The sequence below is a fragment of the Ammospiza nelsoni genome, chromosome 4 (genome assembly GCF_027579445.1).
Source record: "Ammospiza nelsoni isolate bAmmNel1 chromosome 4, bAmmNel1.pri, whole genome shotgun sequence".
In the NCBI taxonomy this organism is placed as follows: Eukaryota; Metazoa; Chordata; class Aves; order Passeriformes; family Passerellidae; genus Ammospiza; species Ammospiza nelsoni.
The window spans coordinates 31,695-51,345 of NC_080636.1; the positions used below are offsets into that span (position 1 = coordinate 31,695).

General features: G+C 46.6%; 1 long non-coding RNA gene across 2 annotated transcripts; it reads right to left on the minus strand.

Annotated features, from left to right (window-relative positions):
* Positions 1-11,033: 11,033 nt before the first annotated feature.
* On the minus strand, positions 11,034-15,440 carry LOC132072753 (uncharacterized). Of its 2 annotated transcripts, XR_009418379.1 has the most exons (5): positions 15,197-15,440; positions 14,509-14,572; positions 13,736-13,811; positions 12,850-12,967; positions 11,034-12,255 (listed from the first exon to the last, which is right to left on the minus strand). It is a non-coding gene; the product is annotated as an uncharacterized LOC132072753 (long non-coding RNA). The 2 variants fall into 2 exon arrangements; XR_009418378.1 differs by lacking the exons at positions 13,736-13,811; positions 14,509-14,572; positions 15,197-15,440 and having other exon boundaries at positions 12,850-13,684.
* Positions 15,441-19,651: the final 4,211 nt, after the last annotated feature.

Here is a 19,651-nt window from a genome sequence, read left to right on the forward strand (position 1 = left end):
ACCATACACACTTCTGCTGCAGAGACAAATGGGGCCTCACCTGCTCGGGGCAATCCCCTCACCCGGGATGGGGCCCTCTGGCACACATTTAATCCATCTGAATCTGAAAAAAAAGTTAGGACAAGAGTCACACTCTTGTAGGATAACTGATGAGCTCCAGATGTCCTGTGCCCATCCACAGATCCCATCTAGTGTCCAACTACACCCCACATTACACATTCCAAGTCTCCAAGACTTCTCCTATCGCACCAGGCTGTGCAGCAGGGCAGAGCAGCCCCATCCCAAATGTGTGCAGACACCCGTGACACAGGACAGACAGGACAGACAACGGGGACACAACAGGAAAAGAAATCTCTTGGCAAGGAAAATGGCTGCAAGGACTGAGAGAATGCAAAAGGAGATGAGTGAGCTGAGACCGATGGTGAGCTGATGAGGCTCAGAAAACCCTGGGGGACGAAGATGATAACTGAATGATTAATTCCAAGAACAGCAAAGATGGATGCCTAGGAATCCTACTGTCAGAATGCTGTACCTAACCTCATATTATTACAAGTCCTAATCCACCACAATGGATCCAGGTGGGGCATAGCTGTCCCTACAGCTCAGAACAAGACCTGACAAGGCACCTGACTGGATGCTTCCAAAGAGGTAACTTTTGACTGGGGAGCTCAGACAGGTATCAGAAACTCATATATGGCCTGGGTGCCAGGCCAGGGAATGCAGAGATCAGAGATGCTAACAATGATGCCGGGGTACTGACAGGGCCCTCCAAAGGTAAAAGACATGGGATACACAAACAACACATAATGCACAACAGACAAGTGACACGAGACACACCGGGACTGCTCTGCCCTGCACACCTCAACACTGTGATCAAAAGTGAGACTTTGCTTTTATGAGGCCTAAGGGGCCACCTCATGAACATCCCCCACCTCCAAAGCTGAATCAAAAACTCCACCCAGTATTTCCCGAAACAGCACCATGACTTCATCCCCACTGTGGGTCCTAGCCCTCTACTTATCTCTCATACAGCTGGGGATGCAGGTCTCGGGTGCAAAGAAAGGCCACCTTGTCAAACGGGAAGGTCCTGCTGGCACCGGGCTGGTGTCTCTCAGACAGCTAGAGTAAAGAGAACCAAACATCAGTGCCTGATCTTGGCACCGCATTGGCCAAAACCCCACCACTCTGCTACTCACTGCGCTCCTAAGAAGGCCCGGCACCTCCTAACCCTGACCCTCTGCCACACGCGGAATGCATCTGCACCTGAAAGAAAGTTAGAACATATGTCAAACACCACCAGGGTTACTCATAAGCTGCAAACACCTTATGTCAATCTAGGAATAGCATCTAGAGCCCGAGTACAGCCAACATTACAAATTCCCCCTCTCCCTATGGTTCCTCTTATTGCAGCAGGCCATGCGGCAGGGAAGAACAGCTCTGGCACAAATCTGTGCACACACCCGTGACACAGAAAGTGACAAACAGGGGGACATGAAACACGACACATCATGCTTGTGGTGAGGGTCTCGAGGGGAGAAGGCAAAAGGGACCCCAAAGACACACTAGGGAACACAGCACACTGGACAACAGGATACAGACCGGAGCTGTTCTGCACTGCCCGCCTGAAAGCTGCCATCAAAAGTAGAGCCTCTCCCTTTAGCTGTCCTAAGAGGCCTTTGGAGTAGATTGCTTTCCCCTCTGCCAATTTTTAAATCTGGCCAAAGAACTGCCAACCTGATACTCTCCCATCGTCCCATCCCCAGACCGCGTCCCCCGACTTATCTTTTAGATGATCGGTGAGGGGAATCCACGCTGCACCTGAAATGAGTCTGCCTTGGAGGGCTCTGTGATGGCCTGTGAGCCTCTCGGTCAGCTGCAATAAAGAAAACCAAAACCAAAGTATGAGTCCAGAGTTATGTGGGCCAAATCCCACCAAGGCAGCTACTTGCCCTCTCCTGAGTGTGCCTGGCTCCTTCAGGCTCCAGCTTCATCCTGATTCCAAGGCTGTGGACTTCATTAGGAGTGGCACCTGGGTTAGAGAAAGACAAAGTTAAATGGCATTCCTCTGAGTGCAGTGGATCACCTTGTGTGCTCTAAGACATGGCAATGCCTCTGCTAGGCTTCTCAGCCTTGTGTGGGGTGCCCTCAAATAAACACCCTTTCTCACCCTGCTGCTTGCAAACCCCCTCCTAAGAACTCCTAGACTGGATACCTGATCACCTTCCCTCTCCCAGTCACCATCCTCAACTCACCTGAAGCCTCAATCTCAAACATCATCCTTGACACTGGGCAGATCCCTCTTGTGACATGATGAATCTGCTGAAAAATTGTTGTGCTTGAGAGCTGAGCAATAACAGCCAGTTCTGTCCACTGCTCACCTTGACTGCTGGCATCCAGATTGACATCCTGAAAAGAAAGACAAAGAACAGAGCTGTAACACAGTCACCATACACACTTCTGCTGCAGAGACAAATGGGGCCTCACCTGCTTGGGGCAATCCCCTCACCCGGGATGGGGCCCTCTGGCACACATTTAATCCATCTGAATCTGAAAAAAAAGTTAGGACAAGAGTCACACTGTGGCAGGATAACTGATGAGCTCCAGATGTCCTGTGTCCATCTACAAATCCCATCTAGTGTCCAACTACACCCCACATTACAAACACCAAGTCTCCAAGACTTCTCCTATCGCACCAGGCTGTGCAGCAGGGCAGAGCAGCCCCATCCCAAATGTGTGCAGACACCTGTGACACAGGACAGGACGTGACAAACAATGGGCACAGGACACAGACAGAAATCTCTTGGCAAGGAAAATGGCTGCAAGGACTGAGAGAATGCAAAAGGAGATGACCGAGCTGAGACCGACGGTGAGCTGATGAGGCTCAGAGAGCTCTGAAGGAAGAAGATGATAACTGAATGATTAATTCCAAGAACAGCAAAGACGGATGCCTAGGAATCCTACAGTCAAAATCCTCTACCTAACCTCGTAATATTACAAGTCCTAATCCACCATAATGGATCCAGGTGGGGCATAGCTGTCCCTACAGCTCAGAACAAGACCTGAAAAGACGTCTGACTGGATGCTTCCAAAGAGAGAAGACAGTCTGATGCCTGTCTGAGCTCGCGAGTCAAAAGCTCTGTGGCCCGGGTGCCAGACCAGGGAATGCAGAGATCACAGATGCTAACAATGATGCCAGGGGTACTGACAGGGCCCTCAAAGGCCTAAGGTAGAAGACAGGAGATACACAAACAACACACAAGGCACAACAGACAAGTGACACGATGCACACGGGGACTGCTCTGCCCTGCACACCTCAGCACTGTGATCAAAAGTGAGACTTGGCTTTCATGGGGCCTAACGAGCTGTTTAATCAACACCCCCTGCTCCAAACTGGACTCAAAAACCCCTCCCAGTAATTCCCAAACCAGCACCATGCTTTCATCCCCACTGTGGGTCACAGCCCTCTACTTATCTCTCAGACATCTGGGGATGCTGGTCCCTGTCAGGTGCAAAGAAAGGCCACCTCATCAGCTGGGAAGGTCCTGCTGGCACCGGGCCGGTGTCTCTCAGACAGCTAGATTAAAGAGAACCAAACATCAGGGCCTGATCTTGGCACCGCATTGGCCAAAACCCCACCGCTCTGCTACTCACTGCGCTCCTAAGAAGGCCCGGCACCTCCTAACCCTGACCCTCTGCCACACGTGGAATGCATCTGCACCTGAAAGAAAGTTAGAACATATGTCAAACACCACCAGGGTTACTCACAAGCTGCAAACATCTTATGTCAATCTAGGAACAACATCTAGAGCCCAAGTACAGCCCACATTACAAATTCCCCCTCCCTATGGTTCGTCCTACTGCAGGAGGCCATGCGGCAGGGCAGAACAGCTCCGGCAAAAAATGTGTGCACACACCCGTGACACAGAAAGTGACAAACAGGGGGGACATGAAACACGACACATCATGCTTGTGGTGAGGGTCTCGAGGGGAAAAGGCAAAAGGGACCCCAAAGACACACCAGGGAGCACGGCAAACCGGACAACACGACAGACCGGAGCTGTTCTGCACTGCCCGCCTGAAAGCTGCCATCAAAAGTAGAGCCTCTCCCTTTAGCTGTCCTAAAAGGCCTTTGGAGAAGATTGCTTTCCCCTCTGCTCATTTTTGAATCTGTCCCAAGAACTCCCAACCTGCTACTCCACCTTCTCCAGGCCGTGGCCCCCGACTTATCTTTTGGATGATCGGTGAATGGAATCCACATTGCACCTGAAATGAGTCTGCCTTGGAGGGCTCTGTGATGGCCTGTGAGCCTCTCGGTCAGCTGCAATAAAGAAAACCAAAATCAAAGAGTGAGTCCAGAGTTATGTGGGCCAGATCCCACCAAGGCAGCTACTTGCCCTCTCCTGAGTGTGCCTGGCTCCTTCAGGCTCCAGCTTCATCCTGATTCCAAGGCTGTGGCCTTTATTAGGAGTGGCACCTGGGTTACAGAAAGACAAAGTTAAATGGCATTCCTCTGAGTGCAGTGGATCACCTTGTATGCTGTAAGCCATGGGAATGCCTCTGCTAGGCTTCTGAGACACCTTGGGAGGGGCTCTCAAATAAACAAATAAAGACCCTTTCTCACCCTGCTGCCTGCAAACCCCCTCTCAAGAACTCCTAACTGGATGCCTGCTCACCCTCCCTCTCCCAGTAACCATCCTCAACTCACCTGAAGCCTCAATCTCAAACATCATCCTTGACACTGGGCAGATCCCTCTTGTGACACGATGAATCTGCTGCGAAATTGTTGTGCTTGAGAGCTGAGCAATAACAACCACTTCTCTCCGCTGCTCACGTTGACTGCTGGCATCCAGATTTACTTCCTAAAAGAAAGACAAAGAACAGCAGTGTAACAGAGTCAGTTGAGAGGTGTAACAGAGTCTGCTGCAGAGGCAAATGGGGCCTCACCTACTCAGGAGAATCCCCACACCTGGCATGGGGCCCTCTGGCACACATTTAATCCATCTGAATTTGAAAAAAAAGTTAGGACAAGAGTCACACTGTGGCAGGATAACTGATGAGCTCCAGATATGATGTGCCCATCTACAAATCCCATCTAGAGTCCAACTACATCCCACATTACAAACTCCAAGTCCCTGGGACTTCGCCTATCACACCAGGCTGTGCAGCACGGCAGAGCAGCCCCATCCCAAATGTGTGCAGACACCTGTGACACAGGACAGACAGGACAGACAACGGGGACACAACAGGAACAGAAATCTCTTGGCAAGGGAAACGGCTGCAAGGACTGAGAGAATGCAAAAGGAGATGAGTGAGCTGAGTGTCGCCTTCTGATGCAAGGCGAGGTGACCTGGTTCTGAGGAAACGGCACGGCGACCCAAACTCTCCAGGGTCACTCGGGCCAAGAACACACGCAGACACCAGTATGGTGGACGGTTCAAGACCTTTATTGTCCCGCCTCATCGGGTTTTATACAGGGAAAGTTTTTTCCCTACGTCAGGGGGTCTTACTTTACTGTAATTGGTTAGTAAGGAGTAGAAAGTTACTAATGTTAGGGGGGACTACATTCTTGGGTGATCCCTTATCACTAGGCATTAGGGGGAGAGGAGCTGTGCTGCTTTCCGTAACATCGCGAGACCTTCCGAACGCCCGGCCCTGTCCACTACAGCTGAGACCGATGGTGAGCTGATGAGGCTCAGAGAACCCTGGAGGAAGAAGATGATTACTGAATGATTTATTCCAAGAACAGCAAAGACGGATGCCTAGGAATCCTACAGTCAAAATCCTCTACCTAACCTCGTAATATTACAAGTCCTAATCCACCATAATGGATCCAGGTGGGGCACAGCTGTCCATACAGCTCAGAACAAGACCTGAAAAGACGTCTGACTGGATGCTTCCAAAGAGAGAAGAGAGTCTGATGCTTGTCTGAGCTCCCTAGTCAAAAGTTCTGTGGCCTGGGCGCCAGGCCAAGGAGTGCAGAGATCACAGAGGCTAACAATGATGCCAGGGTTTCTCACAGGCCCCCCTAAGTGAAAGATATGGCATACACAAACAACAGATAATGCACAATAGAGAAGTGACACGAGACACACCGGGACTGCTCTGCCCTGCTGCACACCTCAGCACTGCAATCAAAAGTGAGACTTGGCTTTTACGGGGCCTAAGGGGCCACTTCATGAACACACCACACCCCCCCCCAAAATTGGACTCAAAACCCCCTCCCAGGAATTCCCAAACCAGCACCCTGCTTTCATCCCCTCTGTGGGTCACAGCCCTCTACTTATCTCTCAGACATCTGGGAATGCTGGTCCCTGTCAGGTGCAAAGAAAGGCCACCTCGTCAGCTGGGAAGGTCCTGCTGGCACCAGGCTGGTGTCTCTCAGACAGCTGTATTAAAGAGAACCAAACATCAGTCCCTGATCTTGGCACCGCATCGGCCAAAACCCCACCACTCAGCTACTCACCGCACTCCTAAGAAGGCCCGACACCTCCTAACTCTGACCCCCTGCCACACATGGAATGCGTCTGCACCTGAAAGAAAGTTACAACATATGCCAAACACCACCAGGATAACTCAAAAGGTGCAAACATCTTATGTCAATCTAGGAATAGCATCTAGAGCCCGAGTACAGCCAGCATTACAAATTCCAACGCCCCACGGTTTCTCCTACTGCAGCAGGCCATGCGGCAGGGCAGAACAGCTCCGGCACAAATGTGTGCACACACCCGTGACACAGAACGTGGCAAACAGGGGGGACATGAAACACGACACATCATGCTTGTGGTGAGGGTCTCGAGGGGAGAAGGCAAAAGGGACCCCAAAGACACACTAGGGAACACAGAACACTGGACAACACAACACAGACCGGAGCTGTTCTGCACTGCCCGCCTGAAAGCTGCCATCAAAAGTAGAGCCTCTCCCTTTAGCTGTCCTAAGAGGCCCTTGGAGAAGATTGCTTTTCCAGCTGCCAATTTTTAAATCTGCCCCAAGAACTCCCAACCCGCTATTCTGTCATCTCCAGGCCAAGGCCCTCGACTTATCTTTTGGATGATCGGTGAGGGGAATCCACGTTGCACCTGAAATGAGTCTGCCTTGGAGGGCCTCGTGATGGCCTGTGAGCCTCTCGGTGAGCTGCAATAAAGAAAACCAAAACCAAAGTATGAGTCCAGAGTTATGTGGGCCAAATCCCACCAAGGCAGCTACTTGCCCTCTCCTGAGTGTGCCTGGCTCCTTCAGGCTCCAGCTTCATCATGATTCCAAGGCCTTCATTAGGAGTGGCACCTGGCTTAGAGAAAGGCAAAGTTAAATGGCATTCCCCTGAGTGCAGTGGATCACCTTGTGTGCTCTAAGACATGGCAATGCCTCTGCTAGGCTTCTGAGAAGCCTTGTGTGGGGGAGGCCTCAAATAAACAAATAAAGACCCTTTCTCACCCTGCTGCCTGCAAACCCCCTCCCAAGAACTCCTAACTGCTCACCCTCCCTCTCCCAATCACAATCCTCAACTCACCTGAAGCCTCAATCTCAAACATCATCTTGGACCTTGGGCCGATCCCTCTTGTGACATGATCAATCTGCTGAATAAAATGTTGTGCTTGACACAGCTTGGAATTTCAGGGAGTTGCACTCCTCAATTAAAAAAAAACAAAACAAAACAAAAAAAAACCCAACAAAACCAATCCCAAAAACAAACAAAGAAAAAAAACCAAACAAACAAAACCCACACAAACAATAAATCCCAAAACACCTAACTCCCCACAGAAACAAAAAAAACACAGAAAACATCAAAAAATCCAAAACCCCCACAAAAACCAACTAAAAACCCCAAAATGAAAACCAAAAAAAACCAAAAATTCCACCAAAAGAAATCCAACCAAAAAAACAACCAGAGCAAAACTAAAAATTACAAAAGCACCTTACCACTCCTAAACACAAAACCCAAAATCACAAACCTAAGTACTCCCTGTATTCCATGCTGTTTTCTTCACAGAATCTTCCAAGCCTCTGTGCTTTAGATGCCCAGAAACACCTGCTGAAAAGATGCTGAGACGGGCTGAAAAAGCCTCTTCACTGAAATGAGGAGAGCTCTTAACCCAGCACATCCCAGAGAGGGAATGAAGCCCCTCAGCCACGGCTGGGGTTAATATACCCCTGATTGTGCCCGCCTCTCGTTCCCATGGCACCCAGGAAAAGGGAGGGGGCAAATCCCACCAACCCCTCAGAGCAGCTGCAGCTGTTTGGCTCCTCTGACTCACATTCAAGGGCAGTAAAGGGCTTGTTATAGAAGAAAACTTTTCAGAAAAGTAACAGTGCTTTCTTTTTTTGCAACAACTACTTGGAGCAGAAGAACAGAAAACTGGCAAGATATAAAACTTTGTGGTAAGGTTACATAGCTAGATCAATTGGGTAATTGGGTAATTTGCTGTTACCTTACATAATTATTCTGTGTTTAACAAAAGCCATCTAATAAATTCACACCCAAAACTCCAGCAGCCCAGCTGGCCCTACCAAATCTCTATGTTTATGCATACAGTAAACAAAACCAAAATCCCAGTAATACCTATCAGAAGTCTGTGAAAGAAACCTCTTGAAATTGATCCTACTTCAAATACAAAACAACCCATGCAAAGTTAGCTTGACTCAAAAAACAATTTACACAGAGCTAATAACACCAAGAAATAAAACAGCACACCATATACCACCAAAGAATATAATAGTGAAGAAAAAAGAAACCACTTTTTTTTTTTTTTTAAAGCTTTTGCCAGGACTCCAACAACAACTTCTTCTCCTTCTGAAACGTCCCTTCTCCTTCCCAAATTCCTTACAACTTCTGAGTTTACATCCAAGCAAAAAGCAAAATTCGTGCACTTGTGCGTTCGATGCTCCTGCCAGATTCTCTGTTTCCCTCCACATCTTCTTACACTTTCAGTCTTCACTCTGTCCTGCCGTGATGAGTTTGACGGACGAATTGGTAAACGTTAAGAGAGGATTTCCCTGCCTCCCTCCCCAGAGCTGGTTTCCTTAGTGCATTTCACTCAATCCCAGGCCGGCAACGATGCACGCTCACCTCAAGCGTGCAAGGCTCACAGCTGCTCGGTTAAATGCGGCTGTAATCGGCTAAACTCGGCCATTGTCATCTGCATTCGGCTGGACTCGACCCTTCGGCACGGCCCGGCTCGCTTCGGCCGAACTCGGAGCCGCTCTCTGCGCTCGGCGCGGTTCGGCTCGCTTCGGCCGAACTCGGAGCCGATCAGTGCGCCCGGCGCGCCTCGGCTCGCTTCGGCCCAACTCGGAGCCGCTCACTGCGCCCGGCGCGGCTCGGCTCGCTTCGGCCGAACTCGGAGCCGCTCTGTGCGCTCGGCGCGGCTCGGCTCGCTTCGGCCGAACTCGGAGCCGCTCACTGCGCCCGGCGCGGCTCGGCTCGCTTCGGCCGAACTCGGAGCCGATCAGTGCGCTCGGCGCGCCTCGGCGCGGCTCGCTTCGGCCGAACTCGGAGCCGCTCTCTGCGCTCGGCGCGGCTCGGCTCGCTTCGGCCGAACTCGGAGCCGCTCTCTGCGCCCGGCGCGGTTCGGCTCGCTTCGGCCGAACTCGGAGCCGATCAGTGCGCCCGGCGCGCCTCGGCTCGCTTCGGCCGAACTCGGAGCCGCTCACTGCGCCCGGCGCGGCCCGGCTCGCTTCGGCCGAACTCGGAGCCGCTCTGTGCGCTCGGCGCGGCTCGGCTCGCTTCGGCCGAACTCGGAGCCGCTCACTGCGCCCGGCGCGGCTCGGCTCGCTTCGGCCGAACTCGGAGCCGATCAGTGCGCTCGGCGCGCCTCGGCGCGGCTCGCTTCGGCCGAACTCGGAGCCGCTCACTGCGCCCGGCGCGGCTCGGCTCGCTTCGGCCGAACTCGGAGCCGCTCACTGCGCTCGGCCCGGCTCGCTTCGGCCGAACTCGGAGCCGCTCTCTGCGCTCGGCGCGCCTCGGCTCGCTTCGGCCGAACTCGGAGCCGCTCTGTGCGCTCGGCGCGGCTCGGCTCGCTTCGGCCCAACTCGGAGCCGATCAGTGCGCCCGGCGCGGCTCGGCTCGCTTCGGCCGAACTCGGAGCCGGTCTCTGCGCTCGGCGCGGCTCGGCTCGCTTCGGCCGAACTCGGAGCCGCTCTCTGCGCTCGGCCCGGCTCTCTTCGGCCGAACTCGGAGCCGCTCTCTGCGCTCGGCGCGGCTCGGCTCGCTTCGGCCGAACTCGGAGCCGCTCTGTGCGCTCGGCGCGGCTCGGCTCGCTTCGGCCCAACTCGGAGCCGCTCTCTCCGCGTTCGACTGAGCTCGCCTCGGCTCGGCTCCCTGAGGGCGGGCAAGCGGCGCCGCCTCACGTTAAACTCGCCCGGCTCGGGGCTCTCCTCCTGCCGCGTCCCGCGGGCGGCCCGGCCATCGCACGGACACGACCGGGAGCGCGGGGTGGCACAGGAGCTCATTGGGCTGTGACCGCACTCGCGCTAAGTAGCGCGCACGAGAGCAGCGGGCTCGGTTCGGCTGAGCTCGGCTCCGTTCAGGCAGCCTCGCAAGCCTGGCCTCGGTTCGCTCGAGGCCGTCAGGTTCCGCCGGTCTCGCCTTGGTTCGGCCGAAGGAGGCGTCGTTCGCTCGTGTTTTTACAAATATCTTTCTATATTGACTGTATATTTCTATATTTAATTTTATACTTCTATAATACTTCCATTATTCCAAATAAAAACCCCGTCTCTAACCAAATAAATAAAAAACCCCTTCTTTTAAAGGATACTGAAATATTTTTTATTTATACTTTGTATAATTATACATTCATATTTTAATTTATCGTTTCTTTGGATGTATTACATTAATAATGATATATTATATATATATAATTTTAAAATAGATTTAAATTATTATTTAAATTATGTATAATATCTACTGCTACAACTAATTTTTTCTGATATTTTAAATTTTTATATTTATCTGTATGTATTTATTATATATTTCTAAACTTAGATTTCTACCTTTATATTATTTGCATTTATAATTTTTACAATCAAAACACTGCCTATTGACCAATAAAGAAAACCCGCTTTATTTAAGTATTTTAAAAATATTTTCATGTTTATAATTTTCATATTTATATTTATAATTTGTTCAATATTACATGAGAACACACCTGCTCCTGCACCGCAGTGGGGCCCCCTCTCCTGGGGACCTTGGGGTGCCCCAACGGCATCAGAGCCCCGAGTCTTCACCCCCTTCTCCTCTATTTAGAAACTACACTGGAACTTTTTTCTGGAAATAAAGACATTACCTAAATCCTCTCCCCATGTCCTAGACAGATGGATATTCAGTTATTAGTTGGCTGGGCAGCAGTTTCTTAAATAGAATGATAAACAAGATGTGAACATTTCAGCTACAAGCAAATAGGCAAATCTGAACAAGGTACTGGTGGGCGACCACTGAAGTTATTTTGAAGGAATTTTTTAAACAATAAAATATTGATACCACAAAAATAAAGCAAAAAGCTAACTACTGGCTAAGAAAAAATTAACTTTTGACAGCAACAACATTCCAACCACACAGGCTTTTTCCCGATGTCATACCTTATAACTACCTCTCTTGGGAATTCTCATCATGTATCCCAAAAGGAATAAATACCTCAGAGCGTCCTAAAGCAAAAAGTAGCACACATGAGCTCCTCACACTCCCGGGAGGCCTGCACAGCGTGCACTGAGTCTGCAACAAATTCTGCTCAGTGAGAGTCTGCAAACAAAGGTTCAATTGATGAATTGAACTGATTGTAAAGGGAGGTTTTCTAAGCACAGAAGCACAACAAAGAACAAGCAAAAACAATTCTTAAAAAAAACCTGCAAGTTTTATTTAGCATATATGCGACTGATTTCCACCCTGTGGCTTCTCACTTTGATTCGCGTCTGTAGGTTCAGGAAGATGACAATGCACACTCTGCCCTCCCTGAGCCCCCCACAGCAGCTGAGCGCTGCTCCGTGCGCTCAGATCATCAGGAACTGGATTGCCCGCATGGACTGGAACTGCTCTGCTGCAGATTCAGGAGAGAGAGGCTGGCTGAGGCGTCGTCCCAATTCCATTTCTGTGTGACGAGAAGCGGTTTGTTCCCAACGGGTGCAACAATCCCCAGCTCGCTTCCATGGTGAGTACCGATGGCACACAAATGGCAGCCTGAGGAAATCGTGTTCTGGGCTCTAAGTGGTCGGGACAGGGTCTGATTTTTTGTTTTGCATCTGTATGATGATTAGTACGACAGGGCCCTGATCGATGACATGGCAGCACAGAATTAAAAACTCCTCAATAGGATTACATCGACTTCTAGGAAAAGACAAAAGCCTAGGACCCTTCTGAAATCTATTTTTAATGCGAAGCACACGGATTGTCACTATGCTGTGCCTTCCAGCTTTTCAAAGCAGCTTACCTCTGAAGACCAGAAAACATTTATTTCTACAGAAACAATGGGCAACCCCCAGGCTAATCTCAGCACTACTGTTTAATAGGGGATCTGCCAGCGTGCCAGTCCAGCTTCAAGTGTGCTTTATTTCAGTCTAACATCCCCTCAAAATTCTTCTCACATCTCCCAACCCTGACATCTTATTTTTCCCTAAAGCTTCTCATCATTAGCAATTTCCAAGTAACATGGTATTTTTACAACATTCAAAAATGTCATGCTGGACTGTGCTAGAGAGTAATTTGCAAATATAAGCTTAGCAAAGTTTGAATTGACTTGTCCAGAGAAAAAACCTACAAGTGAACACCTACACCTGCCTACAAAGAGCTAACAAGCCCCTGGCAGCTGCCAGCATCAAAGCACAGCGGATGTTTCTAATACAAGGTAAGGATAACAATATCACCTTTTGTTCTCTCCAGCTTGTTTTCCCTGCAGTCATATTTTGCTTCTTATGATTTTTTTAGTCTCTGCATCTTCTTGGACAGCACCGAGCCCGACGACAAGGATACGAGAGTCTTTCCCTGCCATAGGGAGAGAACCAGGAAAACAGTTAAAATAAGAACAGGGTAGTTTGAAATTCATACTTCCAATGAGAAGCAGCGCCTAACAAACAGAACAAAAGTAAACAAAGCATGGTACCTCCCTGGGGACAGAAGACTTACAAACTCTCCAGGATTTACAATTCTAGCGACCAACCCCTTCAGGACGGCAGCCAAGTGTCCCATGAGGCGGTGCTGCACCAAAGAACGATCTGAGAGGTTCCAAAGAGTGAAATGCACAATATTTTGCAAAGCCGTAAAATCTTGCAAAATAACAAAAATACAATAGATGTAAACTACAGGGTAAGAGTACAAGTGTTCACTTTAAGAGCTGGAACCATCCAGGTGAGCACCTGATAACTGGATCCTCACCAGAGTTTGAACCCTTCAGGACACAGAAGGGTTTTCCCCAGAAATTTCACAGACTGAGTTTTGATAGAAGTATACTTGCCAGACCCTCAGAAACATCACCCATTCTCCAGGTGTCTGGAGAGAACTGCAAATGGCTCTCACGTAGTTTGAGCTAGTTCTGTAAGGGTCTCAGGGTGAATTTCACCAGATGCAACCAAACTGGGCAACTCCCAGTGGGACAGAAGGAACCCAAAGCTTGGGTTCGCAGAGCTGCAGCAAATACTGAGGAAACAAACATAACAGCGTAAAAAATAATAAACCATCCTTTTTTTTTCTCTTGCTTTTGTTTTTTTCTTATTCAGATCAGCATAGCAATTAAAGAGAAGGTGAAAAACTCACCCTTACTGAACATTTCATCATCTGTAGGCTGAGCATCCTTAGCACAGAGGACTCCAAAGTTAAAATTCACCGATCCCTGGGAAATAAAACCAAATATTGTATGATAAACAATCAAACAGCAGACGTAAAAATTTGTTTCCTCTAAGGACTTTCGGGTACGTATGTACCTTTGCATACATCCAACACATTGGAACATACACTTTATACCATCTCCTAATAAGTAAAAATTTACCTTTAAACTTTGATAGTACAGCATAAAATTATGAACTTAAATTGGTGATCTGTTATTATTAAGTTGGTGCCTAAAGTTATTTCTGCTGTCAGGTTCAAAAAAACATTAATTTTTTTTACTGGAATGAGCAATTGATTTCAAAGTCATCACAAGCCCACCAAAACACAAAGCAGTATTCACTGGATGGGTCTGTGAGCTAGAAGTAGTTAGGCTTGTACTTCCCTCTTGCTCTTCCAGAACCAATAAATCCTGTCAACAAAACCAGGATCTATAGCCCACTGCTGTGAAAGATTCTACAAGGATGATGGTTTGATTTGTGTTTAGAAGTTTTGATTTGAAATGGCCAGTTCAATGGATAAAGACAGTTTAGGTAGTATTACATTGCTATTATTATTATTTCTATTATTATTTTTACTATTACTACTGCTATTGTTATCATCTGCTACTGGAAGAAACAAACCAGTAGTACCTATACTTAATTACTTTTATTTCCAGGAAATAATAAAGAAAAAGAACCAAACCAAAAAAAGTCACTTCCTACCTTTTATATCAAGGGATGAAAAATTTCTCTTGGGCTCTTCTCCAATTTATCAAGACTCATAGCACTGAAAGGCAAACAAAACAGTGCTTTATAGAAGGGCAAGTGCACATTTCAAGGCTGAACCACCAACTGATTGCAGTGACAGCAGTTAAAACATGAATCCTTCCTAGAGCCTCTGTTAAATGGAATGTTCTGTGGAACTGCCGTTTCTTTCCCAAAACACTAACTTCCAACACTTCCTAATCATATTTTGTATTTTAAAACAAAAGAAGTTAGTGAGACTCTGTGCGGAGGTCAGGTTTAAATTTATTTCCTTCTAAAGCACAGAGCTCTGTTCCATCACCCTTCACTTCGGCTCTACACTGAATCGTGGTGAGCATTTGAGGAGTGCTCAATAACCAATTCTATTTCTCTCTTTTTCTAGCTCTCTCTATTCCTAAATCATTCCAGACAAGTCAAATGAAAAATGAAAAAAACAAGTTCAGCATCAAAGTCACACTTTTTCCCGTTGTCTGGTCAAGAACAGGCTCTAAATCCACTTACTGCTGCCTTCAACGATTCAGACTTGCAAAAGCATTCTTACATATTTTACAGGTTTATCATAAAACCCACAGAACGCAAGCTCTGAATTACAGGAAAAGGTACACAGGCAAATATCTAAAGGGATCACTTATTAGTAAATACATACCTTGGTACAGATCGCACTGAGAACCTTTCGGGGGAATCTAAGGGACGCATGTTTTCTGAGCACCCTATAAACAAGAAAAGCTAGGATATATTACAGGACATCCCCACTTTTTCTACATATTCAAATAGGATTTTTAATAAAAACAATTCAGTTAAAAAAGAAGGAAGAAAACCAAGCTAATTTTACTCAGCTGTATTTACTGCCGATTTAGAGAAAAATGCCGGGCAGCGTCGGCCGTTGCGGCACACGTCGCGCCGGCAGCAGGGCCTGCCGGGAGTTGGAGTCTCGGGCTGGTAGCCACTCATGTGCCGCGATAGCCGCTGCGTCACACGCCGCGCCGGCAGCAGGGCCTGCCGGGAGTTGTAGTCTCGGGCTGACAGCCACGGCTCCGTCCCCCGCCACCGGGAGCTGCAGTCCCTCCCGGGCATCAAACGGCTCCTTCGCCCCAGGGCGGGGAAGGACCTGAGGCAGGACCGCTCCTCCCGAATGCCCTCTCTTTTCCCCTCCAAATCTTTTTCTTTTTTTAACGCTGTTTTTCACCCCTTTCCCTTCCCTTCCCTTCTGCTCTCCTGCTTTCTTTCCTTTCCTTTCCTTTTTTTCCCCTTCCCTTTCCCTTTCCCTTTCTTTTTCTTGTATTTGTAATCTTGGTTTTCCTTCCTAGCTTTAGAATCAAAAAGCAGCAGTAGTAACTTTCAGGCTACCTGGGAGTAAAAAAAACCCCAAAACTATAATGATTGAAAGAAAACTATTTATTCCCTGGGAGCCTGAAATTTTCTACTGCTGCACATGACACAGAGCTTTTTATTCCTTCTTATATACAGTTGATATTTTATACTCGCTTTATACACCGCCCCCTGCCGTCTGCACCGGCGCTCTGCGCGCAGAGCGATGCGGCATCGTTCGGTTCTGTTTAAATAAACTCGGCTAAATTAGGCTTGGTTCGGCTTAGGTCTAAAATCGTTTCGGTTCGGCTTTTCGTCTAAATTCGGCTTTTCCGGCTCTTCGGCTGAACTCGGCCCGGCTGGGCTAAAGTCGGTCATATTCGGCTCTTTGTCTAAATGCGGCCAATGTCGGCTACAGTCGGCTATCGGTTACACTCGGCTATCATCGGCTCTTCGTCTCAAGTCGGCTGTGTTCGGCTACACTCGGCTCTTCGTCTCAAGTCGGCTGTGTTCGGCCACACTCGGCTCTTCGGTGAAACTCGGCTATTTTCGGCCACACTCGGCTCTTCGGTGAAACTCGGCTGTTGTCGGCTACACTCGGCTCTTCGGGGAAACTCGGCTGTTTTCGCCCACACTCGGCTCTTCGGAACTATTCGGCCCGGCTCGGCTCCCTCAGGGCGGGAAAGCGGCTGTCAGAGGACCCCGGCACAGCGAGGCGTTTACCCACATGCCTGTCACAAACCCGCCGAAATACGCCCGCCCGCGGCGCCGCTGAGACCACAGCATGTGTCGGGTACACTTGAAACGTCACAGAAAATACCACCGGGGCCGCGCCGGGGTCGGTATTCCATGCAGGCAGTCCAGTGACACCCACCCCGGTCCTCCACTTCCCCGCCCTTTTCGCCGCCCTGTTGAGAAGGTCAATTAAAAGTCCGCGACACCCGCGACGCGCCACTCCCAAGGTGGCGGCCTCTCGGTGCAGGGCTGCAGTACCGCGCTCTGCCCACAAGGCGGCAGCACTGCCGCCCGCCCCAGCCGGGGGCGCAGGGCGCCTCGGGGCTGCGGGCAGCGAAGGCGGCAAAAAACAACAGGGGCGACCCCCGCCGAAAACTGCTCTGAAATAAATGCCCCAAAACAACCGGGAAGAGGGAAAAAAAAACTTCTGCCTCTAATCTAATAGAACAAAACAAAACAAAACCTCAACAATTTCTTAAAAAAAAAAATTAAATATTTAAAAAAATATTTTTTTCATATTAATATTCACATTTCTATTTACAATGTATATTGATGTACACTGTCCATTTATACATTTGTTTTTATGAATACATTTCTATTCCATATTGCATATATCCCTAAAACTTCAATTTATTTTTATATGTTTATACATATTTTTACATAGTAAGTATATATTTCTGTTAGGATTTTTACTTCTGTAACACTCACAGTACTCAAAATAAAACCCCTGCCTCTACCCCATACATGGCAAATAAAACCCCCTTTCATCTCAACTGTATTTAAATTTTTTAAAAAAACATTTTTCAAATTTATATTTAAAATGTTTACTGATGTATGATCGATTTTGTATTTATATTTAGCAATTTATTTATAAATTTATATTCTATGTTACATGTGTTCCTATTACTTATATTTTTATATACTTTTATTCATATCTTTATATATTTATTGTATCTTTCTGTGTTAGGATTTTTACATCTGTAACACTTACATTATTTAAAATAAAACCCCTGCCTCTACCCACATTAAAGCCAAAAAGAACCTCAGTCTTCTCAACTGTATTTAAATATTTTTTAAAATTCTGTTTTTCAGGTTCATATTCACTTTTACATTTAAAATGTATACTAATGTATACTCTTATTTGTATTCTCCATTACATCTCTTCCTATTATTTATATTTACTTAAATTTTGTGTTTATATATATATTTATATCTTGATTTTATATCTCAATATTTAGAAATATATAACAATAATATCTACATTAATATTATTTAAAATAAAAACCCTGCCTCTAAACAAATAATAAAAAAGACCCCAACCCTTTCTTTTAAAAAATATTTAAATAGGTTTTATCCTTATGTCTGATTTTTATATTCATATTTGTATTTATAATGTATATTAATGTCTATTGCTTACTTATACATTTATCTTTACCAATGTCAAGTTATAAATAAATTTATATTCTATATTACATCTGATGCTAGTAGTTACTTATATATTTTTATACATATTTTTATGCACTGATTAAATATTTCTGCGTCAAGATTTTTACTTCTCTAACACTTATAATATTCAAAATAAAACCCCTGCCTCTACTTAAATAAAAGCCAAAACATTCCCTTTCTTTTAAACTATATTTACATATTTTTATATTTATATTCCCATATAATGTTATTTATATTCTATACTACAACTCTTCATATTACTTACATATATTTATATATAAATTTATATTCATACTTTAGCAATTTCTCTTTATATATTTATTATATATTTCTATCTTAAGATCCACATTTCTATATTACTTATATTATTTAAAATAAAACTCCTGCCTCTAACCAAATAAAAACCAAGGACACCCCTTTATTTGAACCAGATTTAAAATTTAGGAAGTAAATTTATTTTTCAAAATTTAATGATATTTATATGGATATTTTTATTTATTTTATTCATAGATATTATATATATTAGAGAGAATACCTTCTAATATAATAATAGATATATATTTTCTGTATCATATTTTTTTACTTATATTTATTTAATTTAAATAAATATATACAAATATATATATACAAAAACAACCTGATAAGAGACTAAGAACTTTTTCAACAGATAACCACAGTACTAATTTCAGACTTAGAAAAATATTTAGGCGTAATCACTACCACAAAATTAACCCAAAGTAGAAAAATTACCAGAAAACCAACAAAACAAGCTAAACTCATTTCTGAGCACCATAGTCCTTCCTCACTCACAATATGCAATTAATTCTCTCCTGCCATTTACATCCCCAGCATCATCCCATACTGAGCATTCCTGGCACCAGAAGTCACTTGGAGCCAATTAACATCCAACTTTCCCTTCCTCAGGACTGTGTGCTTTCTGTGTCTTTATGCACACAAGGAGCAGCTGTCAGACCCAACTCTCAGCAGCCTAACAAGCACTCAGATGTTCTCTCCAGGTTCAGGGGTTGCTCACTGTGAGGCAGCTTTCAATCCAGTGAGGATTGCCTCGCTTCTTCCCTGGCAGTAGCCTTGCACAATTACCTCAGCTGGAAGTCAGACCCCACTCCCTGAATTCTCATCTCTGCCTTTAAGTAATGCGTTGTGTGGAAGACTGTGCAGCGGTTTCTGAAAGAAAGTGATTTCAGGAGAAATGGGAAATTCATGGTGTCCAGTTTCTCAGTTAGTTGGTGTCAGGGGTCATCTAATAACAGCACCATCAACAGTTTCAGCACTACCTCTGTGCAACCAACACTTGTTAGGACATGAAGTGCAGTGCTGTCATGGCTAAAGTGAAGAGAAGTGCTGTCATGGCTAAACGCTTTCAGGGATCAGGGAAATGGGGAGGAAGCAGGAAGGCAGGAGATCAGGAGTTTCACAGTGCCTCTCACCATAGCTCTGTGCCAAGTACTTGACACTGGCAGGGGTCTGTGCACAAATCACAAACAGGGCAGGGCTGCTGGGAACTGCCTTGAGCCGTTTGATTTTCCAGCATCAGCCTCATTCCATGGTTACGGCAATGGGAAGATGCCACCAGCTCACATCCCAGGCAGCA